This window comes from Malus domestica, chromosome 06 (assembly GCF_042453785.1).
Source record: "Malus domestica chromosome 06, GDT2T_hap1".
NCBI lineage: Eukaryota > Viridiplantae > Streptophyta > Magnoliopsida > Rosales > Rosaceae > Malus > Malus domestica.
Window position 1 is genome coordinate 9,181,093 of NC_091666.1, and position 6,527 is coordinate 9,187,619.

Genomic DNA, 6,527 nt, shown 5'->3' on the forward strand with positions numbered 1-6,527 from the left:
GACATGAGAACTCAGATTTTATCTTTCGCCCAAAAACCAAATGAGGAGTTTCATGAGGTGTGGGAGCGGTTCAAAGAGTTGATTAGAAAATGTCCGCATTCGGGTATTAACACTACTGATCAAATGCATATATTTTTCAGAGGGTTGAATATGACTACAAAAACTCTTGTCAACGCATCTTGCGGAGGTTCGTACAAGGATAAAAATGCACAAGAGGCTTGTTTGTTATTTGAAAAAATGGCAGCAGATACACAACAGTGGGCAGTTGAGCAGCCACAATCTAGGTCTGTTTTTGAGATTTCTAACGGTTCTCCGTATGTTACAGCACAAATTGAAAAAATGGAGAAAAGGATTGACGCAAAATTTGACATGCTATTACAAAGAATGCCAGGTTCTCAAGTTGCTGTACAGCAGCCCTTACAATCTGCCTGCAGCATTTGCAGCTTGACAAATCATGATTTTTTGAGCTGTCCACATAAAGATGCTTATCCGGAGTTTATGGCGGAGCAGGTTAATTCATTCAATAATTTTCAACGTCCCAGATATGACCCGTATTCAAATTTCTACAACCCAGGTTGGAGAGATCATCCGAATTTAAAGTGGGACAAAGATCAACACACTAGGCCTCAATTTCAACAGCAGGTACCACAACATGCTGCACCTAAGGCTGCTTGGGAAGTTGCAATTGAAAAATTAGCAAATACTACCAGTCAAGAAATCCAAAATCTGCATGCATCAATGAAAAATATGGAAAAACAAATTGGGCAAATTGCTTTGCAGGTTTCAGAAAGGGCACCAGGTTCATTTCCTAGTCAAACAGTACCTAATCCAAGAGGACGAGAAGAATGCAATGCTATACGGACTCTACGGTCTGGCAAAAGTTACAACAACAGCCATGAAAATTCTGTTGGGAATTCGCAGGCAACAGAACAACCCCAAACTAAATCTGCGATTTTTGCAGATTCTGAAATTTCTGCAGATTCTGGGAATTCCCAGGACAGATCCGAAAATACTGCGGAAGCTTCCACAAAGACTGCAGAACGTGTTTACGAGCCCCCTATGCCATATCCAGAAAGGTTGAGACCTAAAGCTAAAGATCAACAGTTTACAGATTTTATGAAGACTTTGTCTAAGGTTCAGATTAATCTGCCGTTAATTGATGCCATCAAGAACATTCCGTCTTATGCCAAGTTTTTGAAGGATGTTTGCACAAAGAAAAAGAAGCTTGTTGATTTTGAGAAAGTAATTCTTACAGAACAATGCAGTGCGGTCTTATTACATAAATTGCCTCCAAAGAAAAAAGATCCAGGGAGTTTTACTATCTCTTGCACCATTGGAAATTGTGATTTTAGTAGTGCTTTAATTGATTTAGGTGCTAGTGTAAACTTAATGCCATATTCTGTTTTCAAACGTCTAGGTGAAGGGGAGCTGAAGCCAACCTCCAGTATTATTCAATTGGCTGACCGTTCAATTACCTACCCTAGAGGAGTCATTGAAGATGTTATTGTGAAGGTTGACAATTTATATTTACCGGCTGATTTTATGGTGTTGGACATGGATGAGGATTTGACAACGCCCATTATTTTGGGCCGCCCATTTCTGGCAACAGCCCGGACTCTTATTGACGTTGAAGCCGGAACATTAACATTCCTGGTTGAAGATCAAACTGTTGTTTTCAAGTTGTTTGAAGCAAGCATACATTCAGATGACAAGCAAGAATGCATGCGTGTTGATGCATTGGATGGTTTACCAAGTGCCAAGTTTATGAACAGATCATCAACTGACCATCTATCCATAAAGCCCCCGAATTTAACTCGTGATTGTTCAAGTCCTAAACCACAGCAGCAAAGGGTGATACATGAAGACCAGCCAATTAACACTAAGAAAAAATATGAAAATTTTCCAAGCAGCCCAAATTTTAAGAAAATACAGCCTGGTAAAAAAGTGTGGTTATTAAGTTCAAATTTCAAGTTATTTCCAGGGAAACAAGAGTCTCGATGGAGAGGCCCTTTTCTAGTTACTAAAGTTTTTCAGAATGGTAGTGTGGACATTAAGGCTAAGGACACAGATTTCTCATTGAAGGTGACCAAACATCAACTAAAACCATGCATAGAGAAATTTGGTGTAGGCAAGTCTTTGACTCTGAAGGCACCAGTGATCTAGCCACCGGACTTCCGCAACGTCTAGCTACAGACTTAAAATAAAGCGCTAATTGGGAGGCAACCCAATTTTTCTAAACTCTTTCCTAATTTTAATTTTCGTTTGATTTTCTCTTTAAGATAAAAATATATATATATTAAAAAAAAACATACATAATAAAAATAAAAAAAAATAAAAAAAAAAAAAAAAAAATTTGGAAAAAATGGAAGATTGCATATTGATTTTATTTACCCAGTTTATTTGATTTTATTTTAATTTTTTGACGCATATTGGTTAATTGCAGGTTGCGAACGTGGAAAATAAAGCACGTCCTATGCTGGAATCCTGCACCCAGCAGCAAGTCTAACGTTCACATCAACCACATCTACACTAGGCAGGAAATTTAAAGCAGTCAACATAAAAAGTCATTCACAGATTCAAGTTTGGGGGAGATTGTTGCAGATCCAGCACAGAAACAGAATTTAGAGCAATTAATTTTCTGCAGCTCAGTTTTGCGATGCATGGAGGAAGCACAATTATATCACAGATCCATACACCACAGAACTGAGTACAGCTATTATTACCAGATCTACAACAATTCCACTAGCAAGGATATGAAATTTTACCTCCCAGATTCACCGATCTGGGCTCTTGGAAGCTTGTGCTGTTTGTTTATTGAAGCTGATATTTGTCTACCCTTCTATTTCCTTGGCTCTATCATTGATCCGTATATCCCTACACAAAGAGCACAAATATGAGGGAATGCAGGACATCGAACGAGCATCTTTACAGATCAAAACGGAACTAACCAGATTCATGAGTTAGCAACCAGACTATTTTTCACCAGATTTATTACTCTTGCATTGGAGTTGAATAGTCAGATCTAGGGCGAACTTCATTTTTTTCCTGGGAGCTCATGTGTTTTATTTCGCACTTGTTACCAGTTCAGAGATCCAAGTTATTCAAGTGATTGTATGTGTTCAGTTCGTATGGCATCAGCAATCAAATGTAGTTGAATATGTAAATGTTGAGTCCAACAGAAGCATAAGTACAAGATCGTTACCTTATTTATTTGCAGAACCGAGACATTCTTCATTTATGCTGCCTTCAGGAACCACTAGACCGGAAGCTCACGGTTGTTGTCTCGGTTGTACGCTGGAGTTGAGGGAAAATTTTTCAGTCACAGTAGTGGTTTTATTATTCAAATCTCAAATCATCATTCATCCATCAAAAGGGTTACGGGTTTTACCTCAACATTTGCAGATCCTTGGTTGAGCTGAGCTGCTGACTCCGGGGGTGTTCTTGTGTGGTTGTCTCGGATTTGAAACCATTAGGGCTCTTCCCACCGATAAACCACATGCAGGTGTTAGTGTTTGTTCCAGATCTCTCCAACAAATTAATTGGACAATGAAACCCCAAGATTGGAGGGTGATTTTACCTTTGGGTTTCCGTTTTTCCGATTTTCCACCACGGCGGGGTACTCACGGAGGTGCGCGTTGTTGGGTTATGGAAGGCTACGGATGCATCAATCTGTGAGAAACTGAAACATACATAGAACAATCAAATGCATCAGTCAAAAACATTTTCATTTTACTCTTGGTGATGAAGTTTGCAGAAATGAAGCTACATCTTTACATTTGAACGAACAAAAAGGAGACATGGCATGGCTTCATTTTTACCTGCAAAGGGAGGATTTTTGGACGAACTGTTTTAGATCTGTTCGTTTGAGTCTCGGTGTTGCGGACCAGAGCACTATTATAGAGGAAAATGGAGACTGTTTTCTGCTATTAAAGAGAGAGAGAGGTTGAAGGTTTTCATGGGGACTTGGGGATGCGGCATTATTATTTTATTTCTCAACACGGATTGGTTTGAAAAAATAAAAAAAATAAAGAAAGGCATGAAAGGAGCCGTTTGGCTCGGTACTCGACGTCAGAAGGGAATCCAATGGACTGGTGCAGTTTTTTATGTGGGTGCCCTGACTGACAAAATATTTTTAAACCACATCTGCATGCCATTCTCACGCTAATTCCACGGCTAGACGTGGCTTGTATTTGGCCATTCATTTATCACTCACACATCACATCCGTGTGCCAGCATTCCCATGCCTACTCTTTATCACATGCATGCTGTGATGTTTTCCAAAGGCGCCAGGTTTTATGCCTTCCTTTCTTTCCATATTATTTTATAGTTTCTTTCATTTACTTTTTATTTTATATATATCTATATATATTTATATATTTTTTTCATTTTACTTTCTTTTCTAGTCTGTGATTAATGACTGACAAAAAAAAAAAAAAAAAAAAAAAAAAAAAAAAAAATTATAATCTGCACGCCACTTTAACACGGCATGCCTGTCTGGATACGTACCTAATCTTTATGCGTGATTTCAAAGAGGGGATCCAACGTTTTGGTGCACATGGATTTGGTCCTATCTAAATCAAGTACGTACCTAATCTTTTCTAGTCATTTTCAAAGTTGCAGGTAGTGGTGTGGCTTTTATTTGGCCACACCTATATCAACCAGAACATCAGTTCAACGCCAGGTAGTTTTTCTTTTTCTTTTCTTTGGTTCTTGTTACTACTTTTCCTTGTTATAATTATTATTTGTTAGTTTAAGTTTATTTTATTTTTGTCATTTTTTTTTATTTTTTTTTTCCACACCTTGAGGACAAAGTGTGAAATAAGTTTGGGGGTGGGAAAGTAAGTTTTAGTTTTTTATTTTTGTGTCGTTTAAAAATTTTCATTCTTGCTAAGTTAATATCCATAGATTATTTTAAACGTTAGAACAAATGGACATGGTAAAGATTAATCCCACATTAGAGTCTTTTCTATTTATCGTTGCTTAGACACTAATTCATGAATTATACTTTGAACTTTGCACATCACACCAACATGGTTTGTGGGGAGTGAGATTGAAACATTTGCTTTTAGTCTAAGTTTATTTTTAATTTTTAATTTTTTGTTTTAAGTAAAGTTAGTTATTATTGTGAATAAAGTAATAATTGTCTCACCCGAGGTTTTGCCTAGTAACCGGGCCAGTCCTGCCTAATCAGCAGTGATTCTCGCGTCAAACGGTAGAGTTTTGGCATGAGGCAGGGTGGTTAGTTGGTTTCGTAGCCTTTTCAGCTCGGGTTAATAAGTCCTTAGGGGTGTTCTACACCTAGTGCCCTAAAGCCCTAGTGGTTTGGGAGTCATTGACCTAAAGCTCGTTACATGGGTTGGATTGAAAGCTTAAGTGAACCGACATTGCACGACCACTACTGTTACTGAAAAAAAAAAAAAAGAAAAAAAAAAGAGAGTTATATTTAAAGTTAGTATGTGTGAAATAAATAAGGACGAGAGGTAAGGGTTTTAGTCGAGTCCCCTTAATTATGTTGGTTCACTTTACACCAAAGGAAGTTTGTGAATTCTTTTCTAATTGATTCTAAATGGCTTAGACTCTGTGGTGTGATTGGTTGGAACTTTTGAAAAAATGTTCTAGTTTTTAAAATTTGCTATGGATTGCAACTTTGAAGATGAAAATTTTTGTCAGTTAATTTTAGCTAGTTGTCTAGTTTGTTAAGTTTTTATTTTTTGTTTGAGTCTTGTTTTGCTTGAGGACAAGCAAAAAGCTAAGTTTGGGGGTATTTGATGAGTAGATTTTATATTATATATTTTACCCTAATCTTAGTATATTTTGGTTAATATATTGGAAGAATTTTGATACTTTGAATTGTATTTTCAATATAGGACTTTCGACTTCCTCTGGAGCAAAACAGGACCAAATGGACGAATTTTGGAGTAATTCTAGTTGGAGGACGTTCGTGAGTCACTTAGCTTGATCGTATCAAAATTTGGGATTTTTCCACCAAGCGGTTATTTTCTGGCGATGAAATAAAGAAGCAGTGCGCAGTGCTGGAAAATGACGTTTTTGGGCTTAAATGACGTTTTTGGAGCCCAAGATGACCTCGGATGGGTTCGTGGCCTTCTGGAAAAGTGTTCAGAATATTCCAAACATCAAATCCAGCTATATTGGGCCAGTTTTGGAGCAGCTTATGGGCCAAAACGTGGCTGTTCAGATTTTAGACGAATTTTACTATTTTTATTTAGGGTTTTTATTAATTTTAGTTGGCTAGGGTTTGTGTGGTGGCTTAGCAAATATATTGCTTAGCCGTCTACAGTTTTTGATTACGCTTTATTTTATGCAATATTGGAGACAGAGAGAAGTGCTAGGGTTTTGAAGATTTTCTACTTGAAGGTGTTTTCAATCCTTTTCTTAATAGATATTTCTATGATTTCAATTATGAATATGCGGAACTAATTTCTTTTGCTAGGGCGAAGCCTTGAGCCTTAGCATGAATATGTGATTTTTATTTAATTGCTTATGATTGATTGCATGCATATTTTGAA

At 37.3% G+C, this 6,527-nt stretch overlaps 1 long non-coding RNA gene and 1 other non-coding gene across 2 annotated transcripts; both read right to left on the reverse strand.

Annotated features, from left to right (window-relative positions):
• Positions 1-105, reverse strand: LOC139197270 (small nucleolar RNA R71). Its single transcript, XR_011582509.1, has one exon. It is a non-coding gene; the product is annotated as a small nucleolar RNA R71 (small nucleolar RNA).
• Positions 106-2,541: 2,436 nt separating this feature from the next.
• On the reverse strand, positions 2,542-3,089 carry LOC139197000 (uncharacterized). Its single transcript, XR_011581959.1, has 2 exons — positions 2,949-3,089; positions 2,542-2,874 (listed from the first exon to the last, which is right to left on the reverse strand). It is a non-coding gene; the product is annotated as an uncharacterized lncRNA (long non-coding RNA).
• Between the last annotated feature and the right edge of the window lie 3,438 nt (positions 3,090-6,527).